We start from the raw sequence: 23315 nt of genomic DNA, 5'->3' as shown, positions 1-23315 counted from the left end.
CATATTTCCATGGTAGCCCTAAGCAGAAATAAGAACTTGGCACGTGCATCTCTACCGAAAAGAAATTTGCCTTCACTGTGATGTTTAAACAGTTTACTGAGAGGTCAGGCAAGGAAAGCAGTGAAACTGACACGACACAGCAGATCAGGCTCCTATCTGGGATTTATACACAAACCAGGAGCTGCCAAAGCCTGCACTCTTGGCTACACCATGCTGCTTTGTTCTTAAAGCCTCAGTTAGGTCTGAAATTCCAGGATTTTCTAATGGAGACATTTCAGGCGTCAGGATTGGCAGTTGAGAAGATGTATTAATTTGAGATACGTATTCTTCCCCGACCTCACTTAGGCATCAGTCAGCAAGCACCTTTGCCTTTTTGCAGTACTACCGTATCTTCAGCTATTGACTCATCAGGTTTACTTACTTCTGATCCAAAGTTGGTGTTTTTTTTGTTTGTTTGTTTGTTTGTTTCATAAGTACTTTAGTGTGTAATTCCCTAACATAAGAAATTAAGCTCTATGCACAATTCAAAGATGTAGATGACAAATTAGTTACAATTAGGGCAACACTGCCCCTGTCCCTGCCCAGAAGCCTCCTTCATTAGAAGTCAGGAGTAGCTCAGAGCTCCAAGCAGACACTCACTGCAGGCTACTTTGGGAAGAGAAGAAAATTGCATGTGCACTATAACAGGCCCCCTTGCAGGAGTCCTTGTCTCCATCAGTAGGAATCAGATAGGATCTTGGTACTTTATGTTCTTCACAAGCCCCCACCTACTAACCCTTCCTTCCCCTCTTCACTCACAGCATATCCTCCCATCCGCTTGGGGACAATTAGTACTAATTTGATTGTGTCCTTTATAACAAGACTTTTTTTTTTTTTTTTTAGATAGAGTTTTGCTCCGTTGCCAAGCTGGAGTGCAGTGGCTCAATCTTGGCTCACTGCAATCTCCACCTCCTGGGTTCAAGCGATTCTCCTGCCTCAGTCTCCCGAGTATCTAGGACTATAGGCGCATGTCACCACACCCAGCTAATTTTTGTATTTTTAGTAGAGACGGGGTTTCACCATGTTGGCTAGGATAGTCTCGATTTCTTGGCCTCATGATCGGCCTGCCTCAGCCTCCCAAAGTGCTGGCATTACAGGCATGAGCCACCGTGCCCGGCCTTAAACCAAGACTTTTTGTTTTGTTTTGTTTTGTTTTTTGAGACGGAGTCTTGCTCTGTCACCCAGGCTGGAGTACTGTGGTGAAATCTCGGTTTACTGCAAGCTCCGCCTCCCGGGTTCATGCCATTCTCCTGTCAGAGTAGCTGGGACTACAGGCGCCCGCCACCACGCTGGGCTAATTTTTTTTTTCTTTTTGTATTTTTAGTAGAGACGGGGTTTCCCCTTGGTGGCCAGGATGGTCTCGATCTCCTGACCTCGTGATCTGCCCGCCGCGGCCTCCCAAAGTGCTGGGATTACAGGCGTGAGCCACCACGCCCAGCCTTATACCAAGACTTTCAAGTCAGCCTCTTCCTCACACTCAGACCTCCCTAAACTTTGTATATCACCTTCATGGACTGTGATGGGTAATACTGAGTGTCAACTTGATTGGACTGAAGGATGCAAAGTATTGATCCTGGGTGTGTCTGTGAGGGTGTTGCCAAAGGAGATTAACATTTGAGTCATTGGACTGGGAAAGACAGACCCGCCCTTAATCTAGGTAGGCACAATCTAATCAGCTGCCAGTGTGGCTAGAATATAAAGGAGGCAGAAAAATGTGAAAACCAGACTGGCCTACCTTCCCAGGCTACATCTTTCTCCCATACTGGATGCCTCCTGCCCTTGAACATCAGGCTCCAAGTTCTTCAGTTTTGGTACTTGGACTGGCTCTCCTTGCCCCTTAGCCTGCAGATGGCCTATTGTGATTGTGTGAGTTAATACTTAATAAATTCATATATGTATATATATCCTATCAGTTCTGTCCCTCTAGAGAACTACATGGACCCAAACTTCCCCTTCTTCCCTTATTCTATAACCTTTCTCAACATGCCCTTTGATACTCAAGGTTAGTCATAAGCACGACACCCTGCATCCTCAACCTCTTCTATGAATACTCTCTTCAACTTCTTGCTCTAGGGGAAACCTACCTCTCCTTTAAGGTTGCTGCTTTCCCTGCATCCCTCTTCCTTGCTCCTTTCTTCTGCTTAAAGTACAGTTTTTTCTCTCTTCCATAAAAATATCCAATGCTGAATCTCTTGCCATCAACCATTACTACTGGCGGTTGCAGTCGTCTGCTGTGCCGGGTTACTTCATCTCATTCCTGAAAGGTAGCAATGCCTGCTCACTGTTGCATTTTCCAGCACTGCTTCTGCCTTAATGTTTGTTGGTTTCAATATGCATAAGATGATTTTTCCAGCCCAGCCTCTGTTTTTCTATCAGCTCTTCACTTACATGGTTATGCCCCTGATGTTTTCCTTACCAATAACTATCCTAAATATGAATTCCAAACATTTCACTCTATCAATCGCCTTCTTTATTGTCAGTGTGCTTCCTCTGGTACTTCAGTTCTAATAATCCCTCCATCCCCAAAATTGAATCCAGGCATCCTGCCATATTTCCACTCTCCATCATCTCTTTTATTCTTCATCACCCATTTTGTCAAGCATAGATCTCGTGGTGAGTCATTGTAATCACTACCTTGTAAACATTTTAACTCTCTTCTGTCTCTCATGTTCCATTGCATTCTCTTTGCTAAACAACTATTCTAGTTAAGTTCAATTCTCCACCCTGTCTTACCTTCTCTCTTACAACTGAGCATAGCAGAAGCAAGATACATAACAACACTGACTGATTTCACTTTAAATTCTTGCTCACTGCCCTCAAGTGAACCATAATGCTGACCCATAATCCTCATACACCCCTCATCTATTCAGTCTTTCACTCCTTCGGCAATAATATCACATTTTTCCTGCTGTCTGAAAATATCCAGCACCGTCTGCACATTCCATATTCTCCAATGGTTATCTGGCTTCGTGTTTCACCAAAAAATAAAGCAACACCAAGGAAGAGATGTACAGATGCCCATCTCCACTTTGCACCACCTACCTGCATCTGCAATGCACTCTCTGCTTTCCTGTTTCCTTTTTTGGGAGACAAGGGAGGTGACTGGTCTGTGCTCCTGCCTTATTAAATCTATCCTCTTGCTTACTTTAGAACCCTGTTTTAGTAAATTTCCCCCTTTTTGTTGAATCAACTTTCCCCTCTCTACTGAATCATCCCTATGAGTATACAAATAGGCTGCTTTCTTTCATCTGCAAAACCAGCCAGATAAGCAAACAAACCCTCTCCTGACCCCACGATGTCCTACATCTGCTGCCCCATGTCTCTTCCCCTCACAGAAAAATTCTTGTAAAGAGTTGTGTGTCCTTATCCAAATCCTCTCTTCCCATTCTCAAATCCCTTCAGTCTGGCTTTTGACCTCACCTCTTCACAGAAATGGCTCTTGCCAAGGTAAACGGTGACCTCCATATTGCCAAATCTGATGGCCAATTCCAAGTTCTTATCTTATTTGACTTAGCAGCATTAGACGATATCATCACCTTTTTACCTTTGAACACCTTCTGTGCCTGGTGTCTGGCCACTAAATATGCCTGGTTCTCTCCATACCTCAATGGCTACTCTTTTAGTGTCCTTTGCTATTCATCTTTATCTCTCTGGTGGCCAAACACTGGAGACCAGAGTCCAGACCTTGAAACTCTTCTCTACTCTATCCACATTTATTCCATAGGTGATCCAGTTCTAGCCTCATGGCTTTTACCATCAACTATTGGCCAACAACGTCCAGTATGTGTAATTGATAATGTTTCCATTAACTCCAAACTCATACATTCAACTGTCTAGATGACAACCTCACCTGGATGTCCAATAGGTGTCTCAAATGTCATATAGCCGTAGAAGAATTCCTGATTTCCCATTCCTTGGCAAAATTCCAGCTCCTCTTGCAGACTTTTCTCTCTCAGTTGTTCAGAACAAAACCCGTATTTTCTTACTCATTTATTTCATCCGAACACTGCTCTTTATCTTACAATACATTCATGACCTGGCATCAAATCTTGTTGGGCCAATCTACAATACATCTGCATTTCATTTTCTCACCACACCCACTGTTGCCAACATGCAATAAACCATAATAATCACTCATTCGAGTTATTGGAATATCTTCCTTTTGGTTTTCCTTCTTCCACTCTTACTTTTCCTATACGTTAAACATAGCAACTAGTGTAATCCAATTATAACCTAGATTAGAGGATACAGAGTGAGAGAGTTCTACATAACCTAGCTCTGAACTCATTTCCTGGTACTCTTTCCATTGTTATTGCCATGATCTACAATGGCCTACATGACCTAGCTCTGAACTCATTTCCTTGTACTTTTTTCATTATACCTTCCTTCCTAGGTGCACTGACTTCCTCACCGTTCTTGAAAGTGGCAAGCACATCCCCACCTCAAGACTTCTGCATTTTCTGTTTCCTCTTTCAGAAATGCTATCTCCCCAAATAGCTGCATGATTTTCTCCTTTACTTCCTTCAAGTCTTAGTTGAAATATTGACTTCTTGGTCAACTTTAATTCCTACACACCTTTCCTATCCCCTTTTCTTGCTTAATTTTTTTCTCCTTAGCATGTATTACATCCAACATTCTCAACTTACAATTATATCTAAGTTATTGCCTACTTCTTTATCACTAGAATGTAGTCTTTCTGGGGGTAGTTATTGTTTATTTTATTTATTGTTGCATCTCTAGCTCTCTAGATCAGTAACCAAAAATGCAGAAAGTGCATAGGAAATAGTTATTGACCTAATGAATGAATAGGGGATGAAGGAATGAGGGTAGAAAAAGGAGACAAAATAGTGTGTTGTTTGGTTCTTGCATTGCTATAAAGGAATACCCGAGACTGGGTAATTTATAAAGAAAATAGATTCAATTGTCTCATGATTCTGTAGGGTGTACAGGAAGCAAAGCCCAGCATCTGCTCTTGGTGAGGGCATCAGGAAGCTTACAATCATGGTGGAAAGCAAAGGGGGAGCTAGTGTGTCATGTGGAGAGTATGGGTGCAAAATGGGGGAGGAGGTGCTACACTCTTAAACAACCAGATCTCAAGCGAACTCAGAGTGAGAACTTCACTCATTATTTCAAGGACAGCACCTCTCCATTCCCCATGACGCAAGCATCTCCACCAGGCCCCACCTCCATCACTGGGAATCACATTTCAACATGAGATTTGAATGATTGATTCAAACTGATGTACAGACCATATCAATAGGAAGAATAGAGGTTGACTTTGAATCTAGAAGAATGAAACAAAGTAAAGCCTTACTAAAAGAATAAACTTGATAAGTATACAATTTTATATATAAATTATTATATTAATTTTTTCATCAGTTACATAAAGTAGCAATTTTATTACAGTACATCAATATAGATTTGGGTGACATTTTAAATTTTGACAGAATGAAATTAGTGGGGGAAATAAAATTCTTGATCCAGATTTCAGTATCTTTCTTTTGCAAGTCTTTTAGCTTTGCCCCAAGGAAATGTAGCAGCAGCATTAGAGCTCAATTACCTCTCTAACCTAGCAGGAAGAGGGTAGGTAGGAGCTGTAAGCTTGTGAAAACTGGGCCCAGCTATATTTTTCAATTTAACTTATGCATTATTAGAAGGACTCAGATCATAATTAGGCAATCCTCTAAGATGCCGTAGTTTTCTTGAATTACAAAATTACAGTTATTTTGGTATTTTTATCAATATAAGTGAGAATTATAGTTATTTTGCCCTAGAGAAGAAAAAGATTACTGTTATTATAATGCTATGGAAATAGTCACATGCTGATAAAAGTCATGCCAGCCTGAATACGTAGCTACTACGGCTAATGCTATTTATGCTTCGACTATTATTCTTCACAGTTGGAAGGCTGGGAAGCCCCGCGGGCTTTGATCAAGGAAGTTCTAAAGGGTGAAAAGAACTAGGGACTGAAAAGCCAGTGGAGTTTTCTTGGTGACTTTAAGCCTTTTGATTTGGAACAAAGATGATAATTTGTCTGCAAGTGTTCAGACTTTAGTATCTACCTTCCAGATGGTTTATTATAGCAACCATCAGCAGATTTTTTTCTGGAGAACTGAAGCCACATGCGTATTTATAGTTAATTTCCATGTCATTTACATGTGCCTACATTCACCCTGTTTTCTATTTTCGGGACATATTCACCGCAAAATGTATTGTTGATACCTTGAGATTTATTATTTTTATCAGAGTCTTTCTTTTCCCTTAATGCCCTTTTATTAAAGCATTATCATTGAGGTGACTTCTGGACATCATAGAGGGTCAGTGGGTTTGGGGGCTGGAAGGCTTAGGTAAATACTAGACTACAGTGTCTCTGCTAAGACTTAATAATTGATATAGTTTGGCTGTGTCACCACCCAAATCTCATCTTGAATTGTAGCTCCCATAATTCCCACATGTTGTGGGAGGGACCTGGTGGAAGATAACTAAATCTGGGGGGCAGTTTCCCCCATACTGTTCTCATGGTAGTGAATAAGTCTCACGAGAGTCGATGGTTTTATAAGGAGAAATCTCTTTTGCTTGGTTCTCATTTCTCTCTTGCCTGCCACCACGTAAGATGTGCCTTTCTCTTCTGTCATGACTGTGAGGCTTCCCCAGCCATGTGGAACTGTGAGTTCATTAAACCTCTTTTCTTTATAAATTACCCAGTCTTGGGTATGTCTTTATCAGTAGCATGAAAACGGACTAATACAATGATGTAATAGCCACAGTGGTATCTCCTGCTGCTCCAGCTCATACTCATATCTTGCTTTTGGTTCCTCCCTCCTTTATCTGCTGCTGATATTTTAGTCATCCTTTGAGGTTTAGTGCACACACTGCTACCTCCCCTGAGAGTACTCCTTGGCTTACCCAGTATTTTTTAAAATTTTCATTGTAATATTTATTTTTCTTGGTCTGGCTACACAGCTGTGGCTAGGCAGGTTGACCTGTCTGTCCCACCTATTAATTTAGAAGCTCTTCGAAGTCAGGGACCAGTTCTGAACATCCTTTCAGTGTCCTGTACAATGTCCAACCCTGTGCTTCTTTCATGTGAACTGCTCAAAACTTGTGTGTTGAATAAATAAGCAGGTATTATTAAGCATATCTTCCTCTTTGCACTCCACGTGGTCATCTGCATGGTCTTTTGACCTTGGCATTTTCAGAATATCTGAAATATCAAAATGGTGCCATGCTTTAAAGGGTACCTAATTCAATATGTGGCTTAATTTAAGTTAAAAGCCTATCCTAGAGTCCTGCACGGCATCCCCTTTTAACTGTGATTTTCTAATTCTGAGGACCAGAAACACTCAAGAGCTTTCTATTTTGAACAATGAAATCTTCACACATGTCTTACTGAGTGAGTTCAGCCCACCACATAACAATTTAACTTTTCTCATGTTGACTGGCATGTCAATTCCTGCATCCCAGCTCAAAGAGCATTCAGATTTCCATTCCAGAAACTTCTCTGATCTGATGCACTGGAGCTTTTAAAGAATACATTTTGGGGATAATAAAAAGGTGCAAGAGTAAAATCCTGGCTTTCCTACTTACCTGACAGACATGGGATCTAGCTGGGTCTAAGGTGGGATTCTATTTACCTTTCAGGGCTGTTGTAAGGATTTATTGACAATACGTGTGAAGTGGCTTTACAGTCCCTGAAACAAAGTAGTTGTCAAATATAAGGTAAATTTGTCCAATCAATTAGCCAACAACTATTACTAATCATTTGCATTGTGTAAATCTTAATATTAGGCATTATATAGGGAGTGAGCTATAAGGGATGCATATAATGGTTTCCCCATAAACAGACCACATTGTGAAAGCACTTTTGTTCCATTTACAAACAGGATTATTTCTCATGCTGCAGCTATTTTGAGAAAGTGGTTTGTAATGAAGCAACAAGTTCTGATTCCATCTGTCATGGGGTACAATTTAACTGGGGCCATTTCATGGGAATTGGAATGTTTAGAAGCCTGTGGGTGGTATGAACCAACACTTCAGGTTTATTTTAAGTTTAAAAATCCCAATTTATGCTAAAATTATCCCATATGGACAGGGAAACAGATGAGATCAAGTTTCATTTTGATATGATTTTCCTATCTACCTACTGTCCAAATTCCATTATTTTTAAAAAGAAGTGAATTTGCAATGAGATAATGAAGATTTTTAAAATTTGTTCCCTACTGCCCACAGGTGATACAGTGATAAACTAACCCCTATAAGCTTAACATGGATATTTAATAATCCTGATAGTTTTAAAATACAACATATATTTTGAAAGAAACAACAAAATCATTCCCTTCTGTTCTTCCCATTCATAGGCATTGCACAGTGAACTGATGAAAAAGTAAATAAAACAGAAGCCCCTCCCTTCCTCTTTAGTGATAATCTCATAATTCAATTCATTCTGAACCAACAGGTTGCTATGGTAGCAGGAGACTCAGGGTTACGGCATTGAACCGTTCATTCTGCAATGTGAGATCAGTGCAGTGCAGGAGGCGCTTCAAAATTCATGGCAGTGCTGAAAGCAATTTTGTGCTTTAACCTGCAGGCTCCCTGCATCTTTAAGAAAATAAAAATAACAAGGTGACAATGACAGCCTGAGCCTCTTTAATAATTTAGCAGCTTTTCCAGGGTGCCGAGGGCAGTAAGCTGTGATCTGTGCTTTTTATTTATTGAGTTTAAGATTTGATCCTGATAAGACTCATATTATTAAAGAAAAGCTACATGCAACAAAAAATGAACGAGAAGGGCTTCTAATTATGTGTTCCAGGTTTCTATTCATTTCCAGTCAGAAAGAAGCTAATGGTTTAATTTTTTAAAATGTGTATGTTCAGACACACTGAAGCTGTGTTATAACCAGAATCCTTGGAACACAGAATTCAGTATGAAATGTTCACTTTTGCATCTATTCATTATGCGAAAAATGCCTTCCTAATATAAGGTAATATATATGTAAATATCACATATACATAATATATGATACCTAATATGTGAAGCTATTGTAAATATATATTATGCACATATGCATAAAATATGTATAATAAAAGGTATTTTTGATATAACAAAGTCATATGAAGTACTCCACATACATTAATATTACTTATACATATATGTAAATATATATGATCATTTAGTTTAGCTATTTAAGGTCTTGAGTTTAATGATTGCTAATATCATCTAATATACCCTCTCTGTTTTCTCCCATATAGAGTTATTATCTCTCCTTTACCCAACTGAAATCCTAATCTTTTCTGTGGATGCAGCTGTAACCACAAAATTAAAGAAAAATAGCTAAGCCAATAGATCAGCCTGATTTCATAAGTGCACGGTTTATTCTTATTTGCTATGACTTGGAGCATCTTACGACTGGGCTGCATTAGGGCTAGAGATGTGTAGGGTCTAGTCCATTCTGAAACTTGATGTATCTCCAGGGAGATGCTCCAATTAGGGAATTCAGGATAGGAAGGATGTTCTACCAGGATGTTTTGTGCCTCAGTGACTTGGCATATTTCATTCCTTCCACCTGCATGATCCTCCACTCTTATTTTTCTGCCAAGCTTTTTCGTTCATTTTTAAGATATGACTTGTGAACTCTTTTCCCACTTGCTTCCTGTTCCATACACCCTGCCTTTTACAGCCTACTTAATACAGAAAAAAAAAGAAACAATGAAATCTTTTCCTTCTTTACAGTAACTACTCCAATTGCACTTACCATATTCTATTGCAATTCTCTGTGTGTATGTAACTCTAGGATAAAACATTGAACTATTGAACTATTTGAGAACGTGCAACATGTAGTGAGGAACTAAGTAACTTTTTGTTTTGTTTTTGGCATGCTCAGCATCTCATTCTACCTTTCTTCTGGTCACATCACCACACCTTGCTTTGAAAATCTGCCTCTGTCATGCACATACATTAGGACTGGTAAACTTAGCATCTCCCGACCTACAACCTCAATGCCACATGGAGCCTCTAGATTGATCAATCATGGTAGCCCATCCTGTCATCCATAGGGAAGGTTCAAGGATGGTCATATGACCCAAGCTGGGTGAATCAATATGAATGCTTATAGCAGGGAATTTCTTGAGACTTTAAATATTTTATGCCTGAATATATCTGCTGCCTTGTTGGATGGCCAGGCTTGAGGCTGATGAAGAGCATGGCAGATGTAGTCACGTGTCACTTACTGAGGGGGACATGTGCTGGGAAATACAGCATTAGACGATTTAATCTTTTTTTTTAAGATGGAGTTTTTGCTCTTGTTGCCCAGGCTGGAGTGCCGCAGTGCGATCTTGGCTCACTGCAACCTCTGCCCCACTGAGTTGAAGTAATCCTCCTGCCTCGGGGTTACAAGTAGCTGGGGTTACAGGCACGCACCACCATGCCTGGCTAATTTTTTAATATTTTTATTAGAGATGGAGTTTCACCATATTGGCCAGGCTGATCTCGAGTTCCTGATCTCAGGTGATCCACCTGTCTCGGCCTCCCAAAGTGCTGGGATTACAGGTGCGAGCCACTGCACCTGGTCTATTTTATCATTGTGTGAATACCATAGAGTGTCCTTACACCAACCTGTATGTATAGTCTATTAAGCATGTAGACTATATGATGTAGCCTATTGCTCCTGGGCTACACACCCATACATCTTGTTTCTATACTGATAGCTGTAGGCAACTGTAGCACAATGGTAAGTATTTGTGTACCCAAACATATCTAAACATTAAAAAGATACAGTAAAATATGGCATAAAAGATTAAACATGGTACACTTGTATAGGACGTTTGCTATGAATAGAGCTTGCAGGGCTAGAAGCTGCTCTGGGTGAGTCAGTGAGTGAGGGGTGAGTGAACGGGAAGGCCTAGGACTGTACACAACTGTAGACTTTATGAACTCTGTACACTTAGGCTATACTACATTTATCCACAGATTTTTTTCCTCCTTCAATAATAAATTAACCTTGCTGTGCACGGTGGCTCACACCTATAATCCCAGCACTTTGGGAGGCCGAGGCAGGCGGATCATCTGAGGTCAAGAGTTCAAGACCAGCCTGGCCAACATGGTGAAACCTTGTCTCTACTAAAAATACTAGCTGGGTGTGGTGGCAGGAACCTGTAATCCCAGCTACTCAGGAGGCTGAGGCAGGAGAATCGCTTGAACCCAGGAGGCTGAGGTTGCAGCGAGCTGAGATCATGCCACAGCACTCCAGCCTGGCTGACAGAGTGAGACTCCATCTCAAAACCAAAACAACAAAACTAAGACACAAACACACACATTAGTCTAGGCCCACACAGGGTCAAGATCATCAATATCACTGTCTTCCACCTGCACATTTTGTACCACTGGAAGGTCTTCAGGGGCAATAACATGCATGGAGCTGTCATCTACGATAACAATGTCTTCTGGAATGCCCCCGAAGGACCTGCTTGAGGCTGTTTTACAGCTAATTTTTTAAATAAGTAGGAATACACTCTAAAATAGTGATGCAAATATTATATAATAAATACATAAACTGATCACATAGTTTTTTCTTATCATTATCAAGTATCATGTGCTGTATATAATTGTATGCACTACACATGACTGTCAGCACAGTAGGTTGGTTTACACCAGCATCAACACAAACACATGAATAATGTATTGTGGTATGAGGTGTGATGTCACTAGGCAATGAGACTTTTTCAACTTCATTATAATCTTATGGGATCACTGTTGTAGGTGTGGTCCATACGTGGTTATATGGCACATGACTGTACTTAGAGGAAAGAGTTCCTGGGGAAACTGAGGTGAGGCTGAATTTGCCAGGATCCACTAACAAACACTGACAAAGGTGACAGGGAATGGACCGTGGGTCAGGTCAGGCACAGACTTCAGCTTGAAAAGCCAGCAGGACAAGGGTCCCTCAGTTGGACAAGGGATATCATCTCTGGGTGCCAATAGGATGCTCCAGGAAGCAGACCCCAGGAATGTGGAAATATGAAATGTACTTTGGAAAGTAACACCGCTGAAAGAAAAAGAAAGGAAGCAGGATGGAAGGGGCAAGCTCTGAGACGAGATACAGAGACACAGACATGAAAGTCACTGGCAGTCCCATGGGATGCTCCAGATGCTCTCTTCATCTAGAAGAACGGCCCTCCTGTGCACGGAAATGGCCAGGCCCCATCCCACTTGCTCAGGCATGGCATATGCCACCACAGGAAGAATATGGCTAGATGATCACTTTCTTGCTCAGACATTGGATAGGGCAGCCCAAGAAGAGTGTGAGCCCAGCTTGAAAATTGAGGCAGACCCTGAAGGAACTAACAGGTGGAGACTCTCAGACAACCCCTTGCAGTTGGGCAGGGAGTTGTTTCTTGAAGGGTGATTTGAGAGATGCACTTTTAAGTCTCAAACACCCAGAGACCAGAGTGAGATGGTGACATTTCATCAAGGAACACCCACTCTTTCCTGGGGTTACGAGGACACATAAGCCTTCCTCCTACCCTGACCCTATTTTAAGGAGGAAAGCAGAGGAGATGGGAGATTAAGAGACCTAGTATTTTTAACAAATGGAAAGCTATTTCCTAAAGAGACTGTTTAATATATTGTTCTGTGGTTTAATTTGTTTTTCTACTAATTTAGTGATGAAAGTGCAGGAGAAGAAATGCTTTAGTTACAGGCAAAATAAAGATATTATATTTTCTCTTTTAGATAAGTAGTAGTTGAATTTTGTGGTGCTGTCATGAACGTTATTATTACTGTTGGATTCATAATGTAGTGCTAGCAAATAGCTACAGAGAATATTTTTGCTGTGAGTTTGAGCAAAGTACTTCCAGGAAATATTTTTAAGAGTTTATATATTTTGTAATTTTTTCCTTTTTTGATGGTGGGCAGCATTGTTGGAAAGAAAAGCAGTTGCTCCTTCTTTTTTCTTTCCTTTGATAATGTGTTTCTTCCTTTGCACTTACATTATAAATCAGTAGAGAGTAAGGAAAATTGCGTCCTTGCAGTGAATGTATGTTGGATGGTGACTTTCATCTGAGGATTTCAAAGGAATGCAGTTTATTGGTTGCATGTTACATATTGTAGCTCATGTATTTTTTTCTGCATTGCAGGACACAAACACTCACACAGTCTGGCTGACTTCTCTGTAATGGATGACACAGCTCAAAGGCATGAGTCATGTGACTCGTTCAGGCTACAAGAGAAATAACAGCAGGCTATTGGAGCTGAAGTCTGGAGAACGGGAGCTTAGTTTTCTACTGAATTCATTCTATTTCATACCACTTCAAACCGTTCATTCATTTATGTATTCATTCATTCTTTCACTTTCATTTTGCTTTTCAAATCACTCATTATTTGTTGCTTATTAAACGTAGGGCGCTAATGGTTAGCATGGTAAAGATAAATAAACATAGAATTTTCCCTTTGAGTTGGTGACAATCTAGTTAGGGCAACTGCCTTATAAAAATGCTTATTTGGGGAAAGAAACTATAAAATAAAGCTACATGTAAGCTATTAGAGATGCATGAGGAGTGAGACATTTAGGGAACTGTCTGTGGAACAGCTCCGATTTCCTTGCTCTGCAGAGTAGACCCAGATACCTGAAATGGACAAATAAAACAACAAAACAAATGCATTAAATCAAATCAAATCAAAACAAAATAAAAAACACATAAAGCGGAACTAGGTTACAGGCATCCTGTGAAGTCCTAGTAGCTTCTACTCAAACTAACCAGGCACGTTTTGGTGCCCTCCTCCCCTCACCTTATGCATCATGATATCCCCTTTATCTTCTTTGAGGATTTTGGAACTGTCTAAAACATCCTGGGAATTGGGATCTGGAAATCACAAGGTGCTGTGTCAGTCCCGACGTTGGCTCTGATTTCTACAGGTGCTTTGGAAAGATGATGGCAGGAGAGGGGCTTGAGGCTAGGAGCCTGGTTTACTTCCTGTGGACTTGCGCCCTATCCCAGTGCTTCTCACACTTGAGAGTGCACAGGAGTCACCTGGAGATCTTGTTAGAATGTGGATCCTGGGCCAGGCACGGTGGCTCATGCTTGTAATCTCAGCACTTTGGGAGGCTAATGGGGGCGGATCACCTGAGGTCAGGAGTTCAAGACTAGCCTGGCCAACATGGAGAAACTCTCTACTAAAAAAAATACAAAAATTACCCAGGCACGGTGGTGCACACCTGTAGTCTCCCCCCTCCTGTACTCAGGAGGCTGAGGCAGGAGAATTGCTTGAACCTGGGAGGCGGAGGTTGTGCTGAACAGAGATCAGAGCCACTGCACTCCAGCCTGGGAGACAGAGCTCAACTCCATCTGAAAAAAAAAAAAAAAAAAGAAAAGAAAAGCAGATCCTAGTCCAACAGGTCATGGGAGAACAGGTCATGGGAAGTGGGCTGAGATTGTGCATGTGTAACAAGCTCCTGGGTGAGGTTGATGTGGCTGTCTGAGCCCTACACTTTGAGTAGCAAAGCTGAGGGATGGATTGTTTCTGAGTGGGGTTAGGGCTAGGGTTAGGTAGAGCAGACGTGGCACTCCTGTAACTCTATTATTCCTCCGAACACTACACTTAGTTGGGAGCAATTGAGACATAAATGGATTCTCTTTGTCATCCCTGGATTTTCTATTTTCTCCTCCTGGGACCTCTTTCTGGCTTCCACTGGACCCCAGTATCCTTATATACTCATTATTATCTTCTTCCTCTAAGAACAGCAGGTGAGGGGTCAGAAGATCTGGCTTCACATATTGGCCAAAATTAACTGTATATGGCAGATAATTACATTGCTCCAGTCCCAATTTTTTTCATTTGTAAAAATAGTCTGTGACCAGATGATTTATAGGACTCATCCACTGCAGCAGTAGGATTTACGAGCCTGGGAACGCCTTGTCCATGAAGATACTGTTGTCATTTTCTACAGTGGTATTGATTCCACTCTGAGCATTGTATTGGATTTATACTTACCTCAAATAGTGAAATGAAAGGTTTAGATCCTGATAATAGACTACCCTAAATAGCATATAGGAGGCAAATAGGGAAGGTTGCGCTTCATAAGTATAAAAGCTTAACTTGGGAACTTTTTAAGTATAAAAGCTTTCTCTTCTTCCAAAAGGTGCCATATGTGGTTTTGAGTGGGAACGAAAGAAGAGGGAACAATTCATTTGTCTATCAAGAAATAGCATCATTCAAGCTTAAGCCTTTTGAGAGTGATACAGAGGTCACGGTAGGAAGGTGAAAAGGTCCCAAGGGCATGTATTCATGCATCTGGAGCAACATCCTGGCTCTGTAGAAATTGCATCCATTGACTGCAAAAGAAACAAACAGGTGACTCATGAAATCTTCAATAGGTCACTGGGCATCAGGAAGCAGAGCATTTTCTGCTACAAAGTTAATGAAATTGATTCATCCAGTCAAACATTCTACAAATTGACATGCTCTCTAGTCTTCTCTGCCTCATTCTGATGAGCAACTTCCTTGGATCACTGGGAACAATTCTCCTAGACACAGGAAAGGTAAGAAGAATATGGGATTATCCAACCTGAAGAGACATTACTTTCTTTTCTTTTTAAAATTTTTATATAGATTTAGGGGATGTGATTACACTTTTGTTACATGGATATATTGCACAGTGGTGAAGTCTGGGCTTTCAATGTAACCATCACACTAACAGTGTACATTGTACCGATTAGGTAATTTCTCATCTCTCAGCCCTCTGCCACCCTCCCTCTTTTATTTTTATTTTTTAGAGACAGGGTCTCAGTCTGTTGCTCAGGCTGGAGTGCAGTGGTGCTCTCATAGCTCAGAGTAACCTCCAACCCCTGAGCTCAAGCAAGCCTCCCAGTTCAGCTACCTGAGCAGCTGGGACTACAAGCACACACCACTATGCCCAGCTAATTTATTGATTTACTTTTTTTGTAGAGATGAGGGTCTTGCTATGTTGCCAAGGCTGGTCTCGAACTCCTGGCCTCAAGCGATCCTCCCATCTTGACCTCCCAAAGTGCTGCGATTACAGGTGTGAGCCACCACACTTGGACCTCTTTTATCTGAGTGAAGAGACATTAATTTAAAAGGGAAATAAACAAGGAGGTTTTAAAAATTCCTTTCTCACCTTGTGCATACACAGGATTCAGGGTTGCCTCTAGGACAATAACTTCCATATATGTGTCTTCAAAAATATTAGGTCCTCAAACCTCTTTTATTTATTTTTGTTGAGACGGAGTGTCAGTCTGTCACCCAAGATGGAGTACCGTGGCATGATCTCGGCTCACTGCAACCTCTGCCTACTGGGTTCAGGCAATTCTCTTGTCTCAGCCTCCCAAGTAGCTGGGATTACAGTTGCTTGCCACTGCATCCAGCTAATTTTTGTATTTTTAGTAGAAATGGGATTTCACCATGTTGGCCAGGCTGGTCTTGAACTCCTGACCTCAGGTGATCCACTCGCTTCAGCCTCCCTGATTGCTGGGATTAAAGGTGTGAGCCACTGTACCCAGGCATAGGTCCTCAAATATTTTATATGGAATGTAGTATTAACCAGAGAACCTTGATACTGAGGTCTTGTATCTATGTAACCAAACTGCTAATCTTCAAAGAGAAGGCAGCTAGGATGTAGAGCCCTCAGAGAGTGAAGCGTAATGCTCCTCCCCTTGATTTGCATGGCCCTTTCCATCTCATTTTGTTCCCTCCCACTGGAGCCTGAGACCTTGGTCTATGCCAGTGGATCAAGACATGGTGTGGACTACAGGAAGGAAGAAAACAGAAGACCTTATGTGCCTGTTTGCCAAGAGCAGTGCAGGTTTCAGTCTATTGTCTTGGTGTCCCATCTGCTTAACATTTTTTTTTTTTTGGATTTTCATTTTTTAATGACATGTTTTTATAATGAGTAGTGGACCTCGACTGTGTACTTTCAGCTTCTGCCTTGGTCACATGGTTTTGAGATTCCTGTGCAGAGAACAAAGTTCTTACTTTAATACAGGGTTAAATCTGAAAGACAATTATCAGTAACTGCTCTTTCCCTATCTCATTAAAGATGCATGGTAAAACACAATTTTCTCAAAGAGAGCAGGGAGAATAAAATCAAGGACGCTCAGACATAAGTGGTTAGGAAAACCCAGCTCTTCTCAGTTTCGGATGGTGGTGGGAGAAGTATTTGAGGCTGTTGCCTTTGCTAGCTTTCGTTGTGTTACCAAGTTATGCCCTGACTTTTACTGTGACTAGTGAGATCAGACATTTGTAGAGGCCAAGTGCAGTGACTCACCCCTGTAATCCCAGTACTTTGGGAGGCCGAGGTGGGCAGATCACGAGGTCAGGAGATCGAGACCGTCCTGGCTAACACGGTGAAACCCTGTCTCTACTAAAAATACAAAAAATTAACCAGGCGTGGTTGCAAGTGCCTGTAGTCCCAGCTACTCGGGAGGCTGAGGCAGGAGAATGGCCTGAACCCGAAGGTGGAGGTTGCAGTGAGCCAAGATGGCACCACTGCACTCCAGCCTGGGTGACAGAGCAAGACTCCATCTCAAAAAAAAAAAAAAAAAAAAGAATTACAAAACAGTAAAAGCATTCTTACTATCCACTAGTCAACGAACAACACTGATTCAAAAACGGACTAATACAATAGTCAGATAGCCCAAAAATATTGAGATCAGGATCTCGAAGAGGAGGGGGTTGATTCACCTGTGGTCTAAGCATATCATGAAATACTATAAAATAAATGAACTAAGTAGAATAAACAAGAAAAATCACAAAACATAACTATAAGTTTAAAAAAGAAAAAGATCTGATGGTATACCATTTATGTCATTCAATATAATATATACTAAATTTAAATACTAAAAGTATGAACTTTTAATGTATATAATATATACACAGTATTTACTAATACACACATATATGATAAATGTATAAAACCATACCTTAATGTGATATACATCAACTTGGAGAATGGAGCTTACAACTACAATCTAGGCTGTGCATTTCACGAAGAAGGAACTTATTTACAGCTATTCCTCAAACCTAGAAGACTGCCCTCAAAATAGCAGATGCTTGATAATTATCTTTGAATGAACCAATGAATGAATGAATGGTTTCATCTGGGAGGAGAATGAGATGAATAGAACAGGGGTGGGGAAACTTTTAGGTGTATATGTAGCATTTTCTTTGTGGAGCAGTTATGATTCACATAAAACAAAATCATATTGTCAATTAAATCTAAGTGATGGGCTTTCTATTTTTTAATATTATATGATTTCACTTTAAAGTTTTTAAACATGTCTGTTACACTTTTTTCTGATAATAAATAGAATTAGCACCCCCTCCCACTACCGAAGAATTCTTTAGAGAGCCCATTTTTTTATTTCATAGGAAAAACCTTTCAATGCACAAATCAAAGAACTGACCTAAATTTTTAAGTGTTGTAGAATAAAACTTTAACTAAAAAGTTGAGGTATTGCTGTACTTACTACCATAAGTAATAATCTCCTTTATTTAAAAATTGCATTATCACCTCCTTTGATAAATTTAAATGAATTTCTAGAAGTGATAGGTAATTACAGGGGAGAAAGTAGGTATACTTCAAAGCAGAGTTAATTTAAATTGCCCACCTTTTGTGTAATTACATTTATTCTCTATGGAAAAAGATCATAACACAAATATACTACAGGCTATACACTACTGTAAGATCTAGATAATCAGAAGTCCAAATATAGTTCCTCTATGACTTCACAGCAAGTTAGAGAAGTACATCGTTAATTGTGATACCTCATTGTAACTATAATCATAGAATTATTCAGAGGAATATGTAAGCACATAGAAGAAAGCTCTCACAATCTGGGGCTGCAAGGAAGGCTTCCTGGAGTACATGACACATGAGCTAGACCTTGAAGGATAAGTGTTTGCCAAACAGAAAAGTTGATGGAATAAGGGGTGGTAAGTCGTGAAGGACTTTTTCCAGACAAAGGTACAGTAGTTGTAAAGTTCCAGTCAAGTAAGAAATAATAGCATATTTGGAGAGCTATAAGTAGGACGATCAACTGTAGCCTGAAGATGCATTTTGTATCAATTTTGTATCAAAAGACAAATACAGGGGTATTTGTCTTTATCATATTGGTTTGGTAAGATTTATTTTATTTTTTATTGTATATATTTGAGGTGTTCATGACAGTCTGATATACATTGTGGACTAGTCACTGCAATCAAGCTAATCAGCATATCCATCACCTCAAATAATTACTTTTTTTTTTGGTGGTGATAACTCAGAATCTACCTTCTTGTCCAATTTCAAGTATATGGTGCAATACTGGTAGCTATATTCACCCTTGCATTACACATCAGCTAAGCATTATACATAGATCTCCAGAACTTAATTATTTTTTATCTCTGAAACTTTGTATTTCTTGACTAACATCTCCTCATATTCCCCTCCTCCCAACCCCTGGTAACTACCATTCTACCCTCTATTTCTTTGCATTTGACTATTTTAGACCCCACTTATAAGTGAGACCCTGCACTATTTGTCTTTCTATGTTTAGCTTATTTCACTTAGCATAATATTCTGCAGATCCATCCATGTTGCTGCAAATAGCAAGATTTCCTTGTTCGTTCAATGGTTTAATAATACTCCACTGTATTTATATACCACATTTTCTTTTTTCATCCATCTATTAATAGACATTTAGGTTTTCATATCTTTGCTATTGTAAATAGTGCTACAATAAACATAGGAGTGGAGATATCTCTTTGAGATCCTCATCTCAATATTTTTGAACTTTATGACTATTATATTAGTTCGTTTTTACACTGTCATAAAGATACTACCTGAGACTGCATAATTTATAGAGGAAAGAGGTTTAATTGACTCACAGTTTCGCATGGCTGGGGAGAACTCAGGAAACTTACAAAGGCGAAGGCGAAGCAAGTACCATTTTTACAAGATGGCGGCAGAGAGAGAAAGAGCAGGGGAAACTGCCACTGTTAAACAACCCAGATCTTGTCAGAACTCACTCGCTAACGTAAGAACAGCATGGGGAAACTGCCCCCATGACCCAATGACCTCCCACAAGGTCCCTCCCTCCACATGTGGGGATTACAATTCCAAATGAGATTTGGGTGGGAACACAGAGCCATACTATATTAACTATAAAGGTTCAGAGGTCCCATGATCTGCTGTCTACAAGCTGGAGAATCAGAAGAGCCAGTGGTGTAACCCAGTCTGAGTCTGAAGGCCCAAGAGCCTGGAATGCCGATGTCCAAGGGCAAGAGAAGATGGATGTCCCCCCTCAAACAGAGAGCAAATTTGCCCTTCCTTCATAACTTCTGTTCTATTCAAGCCCTCACTGAATTGGATGATGCCTGCCCACATTGGTTAGGGTGATTGTCTTTACTCAGTCTATTGATTCAAATGCTAATGTGTTCTGGAAATACCCTCACAGACATGTCCAGGAACAATGTTTTACCAGTTATCTGAGTATCCCTTCACCTGGTCAAGTTGAACGTAAAATTAACCATCACAAATGCCATGGAAATTTTGACAGAGAATGCACTGAATCTGTAGATCACTTGGATAATACGGGCATTTTAACAATATTAGTTATTTCAATCCATGAGCACTGGGGGTATTTTTCCATTTATTTGTGTCCTCAATTTCTTTCATCAATGTTTTATAGTTTTCAATCTACAGTTCTTCCACCTTCTAGTTAAATTTGTTTCTAAATATGTTATTCTTTTTGATGCTATTGTAAATGGGATTATTTTCTTAATTTCTTTTTCTGTTAGCTAGTTATTAGAGTCTAGACATGCTGCTGATTTTTTATGTTGATTTTGTACCTTACAACTTTTCTGGACTTATTGATTAGTTTAAGAACTTTTTGTTCGAGTCTTTAAGATTTTCTATATACAGAATAACAACTGTGAACAGGGACAATTTTACTTCTTTCTTGCTGATTAGGATGACTTTTATCTTGCTTGCTTTCTCTAGGATTTTCAGTAATGTGTCAAGTAGAAGTGGTGAGAGTGGGTATCCTTTTCTTATTCCTAATCTTAGAGGAAAGGCTTTCAACTTTTCACTGTTGCACATGATATTAGCTTTGATATATGTGACCTTTATTATGTTGATGTACATCTCATCTATACATAATTTATTGAGAGTTTTAATCATGAAAGAATGTTGAATTTTGTCAAATTTTTCTTCTGCATCTACTGAGATGATCGTATGATATTTATCCTTTGTTCTGTTCATGTGATATATCACTTCATTGATTTGTGTATGTTGAACCATTCTTGCATCTCATAGATAAATCCCACTTGATTGTGGTGTATAATTCTTTTAATATGCTATTGAATTTGATTTGCTAGTATTTTGTTGAATAGTTTTGCATCTATGTTCATGAGGGATTTGGCCTGGAATTTTCTTTTCTTGTAGTGTTCTTGTCTGGCTTTGGTGTAAGGGTAATCCAAGCTCCATAAAATGAGTTTGGAAATGTTTTCTCCTCTTCAATTTTTGGAAGAGTTTGAATATGATTGGCATTAATTCTTCTTTAAATGTTTGGTAGAATTCATCAGTGAAGCCATCTTTTACTTTTTTGGAAGATTTTTGACTGATTCGATCTCTTGTTAGTCTGTTCTGATTTTCTGTTTCTTTATGATTCAGTCTTAGTGGTTATATGGTTTTAAAATACCATCTTTCAGGCAGTATGTCTTTTAACTTTCCTTATGATGTCTTATATTGTGCATAAGCTCTTTCGTTTTTAAGGTAGTTTAATCTCATTTTTTCTTTATAGTTTGTACAATTTAATACTTGCTTACTAAATCCTTTTCTGTCCTCATTATAGAAATCTCCTATATTTTCTGTCAAAAGTTAGAAACTTTTTCTACATACACATAGATTTTTAGTTCATTTGGATTTTTCTTTTTAATAATGTGCTATCAGACAGGGACCTAATATTATCTTTTACCTGTAGTTATTCACTTATCTCTTTTTAATTAACTAGTTCATCTTTTCTCTTTGCAGTGTCACACCACATTGACGTGGGTTCCCCTTGCACTCAGTGATCCGGGTTTTGATGGCTCAACACTTGAGTCATGTTTGTACACGAAGTACCTAGCACTTCCTCTGCCCTGGCTGTATGACTGTAACTAGATTCTTCTTTACTCCTTACAGGTTAAGTTACATTTTAGACCAGGCACGGTGGCTCACACCTGTAATCCCAACACTTTGGGAGGCCGAGGCAGATGGACAGCCTGAGCTCAGGAGTTCGAGACCTGCCTGGGAAACATGGTGAAACCCTGTCTCTACTAAAAATACAAAAAATTAGCTGGGCATGGTGGCACGTGCCTGTAATCCCAGCTACTCTGGAGGCTGAGGCAGGAGAATTGCTTGAACTCGGGAGGCGGAGGTTCAGTGAGCTGAGATCGCACCATTGCACTCCAGCTTGGACGAGAGAGCACGATTCCGTCTAAAAAAAAAAATTAATTAATTAAAAAAAAGAAAAAAGAGGGTAAGTTACATTTAGCTGAAATCTTCACTGTCTTAACTTGAGTGAGTCTTTTGCCCTTTTGATTTCTTTTATTTTCTTCTCACAGGCCATTGAGTTTCTCCTCTTATGTCAGATGGGTACACAATTCCATTCCCAAACTTTGCCCCTTTTTTCTTAATATTTTTACAGATGGCTTGAGATGTTGAGTAGAGAGGTCATCGTTCCCATACTACAGCACTCTGCCTCCATGGGGTTTTCATTCTGTTATTTGCTGATGATGCACTTACATGCCACTCTAAGGCCTCTGATCTGGACTCGCGGTACACAGCTTTAGGACATGTGCATCAGTTCCCTGCTCTGCCCTTTTCCTCTCAAATGTCCCCCTTTAAATCTCACTATGTATATAAAATACCAAAGTATGCTTTTTAGGAGTTATTAATTTGCTCCTCTAGAAGTTGCTTTTCAACTCAAAACAATTGGCTTGCAAGCTTTTTAGACACAACCATCTGAATGGAATGGTCAATACTCAATGGCTGTGTTAGTTTTATATTGCTGCACAACAAAGTGCCACAAACTTAGTGGATAAAACAGCATGTTTACTATGCCACATTCTCCATGGGTGAGAAATATGGGCATGGCACAGCTGGGTTTTCTGTTAGGGTCTCACAGGCAGATGTCAGAGTGTCAGCTAAGGCCGTGTTCTCACCTGGAGCTTGAGGTAGTCTTCCCAGGTCCTTTATGCTGTTGACAGAATTCAATTATTTGCAATTGCAGAACTGTAGTCCTTGT

The 23315-nt window shown here is 39.9% G+C and overlaps 1 long non-coding RNA gene across 1 annotated transcript; it reads right to left on the bottom strand.

The window, feature by feature from the left end:
* Window positions 1-13641: 13641 nt before the first annotated feature.
* On the bottom strand, window positions 13642-21380 carry LOC103876562. Its single transcript, XR_635838.4, has 3 exons — window positions 19915-21380; window positions 15025-15557; window positions 13642-13658 (listed from the first exon to the last, which is right to left on the bottom strand). It is a non-coding gene; the product is annotated as an uncharacterized LOC103876562 (long non-coding RNA).
* Between the last annotated feature and the right edge of the window lie 1935 nt (window positions 21381-23315).

This window comes from Papio anubis, chromosome 10 (genome assembly GCF_008728515.1).
Source record: "Papio anubis isolate 15944 chromosome 10, Panubis1.0, whole genome shotgun sequence".
In the NCBI taxonomy this organism is placed as follows: Eukaryota; Metazoa; Chordata; class Mammalia; order Primates; family Cercopithecidae; genus Papio; species Papio anubis.
Note: the sequence above shows the minus strand (reverse complement) of the source record. Positions and strands in the feature narration are given on the sequence as shown.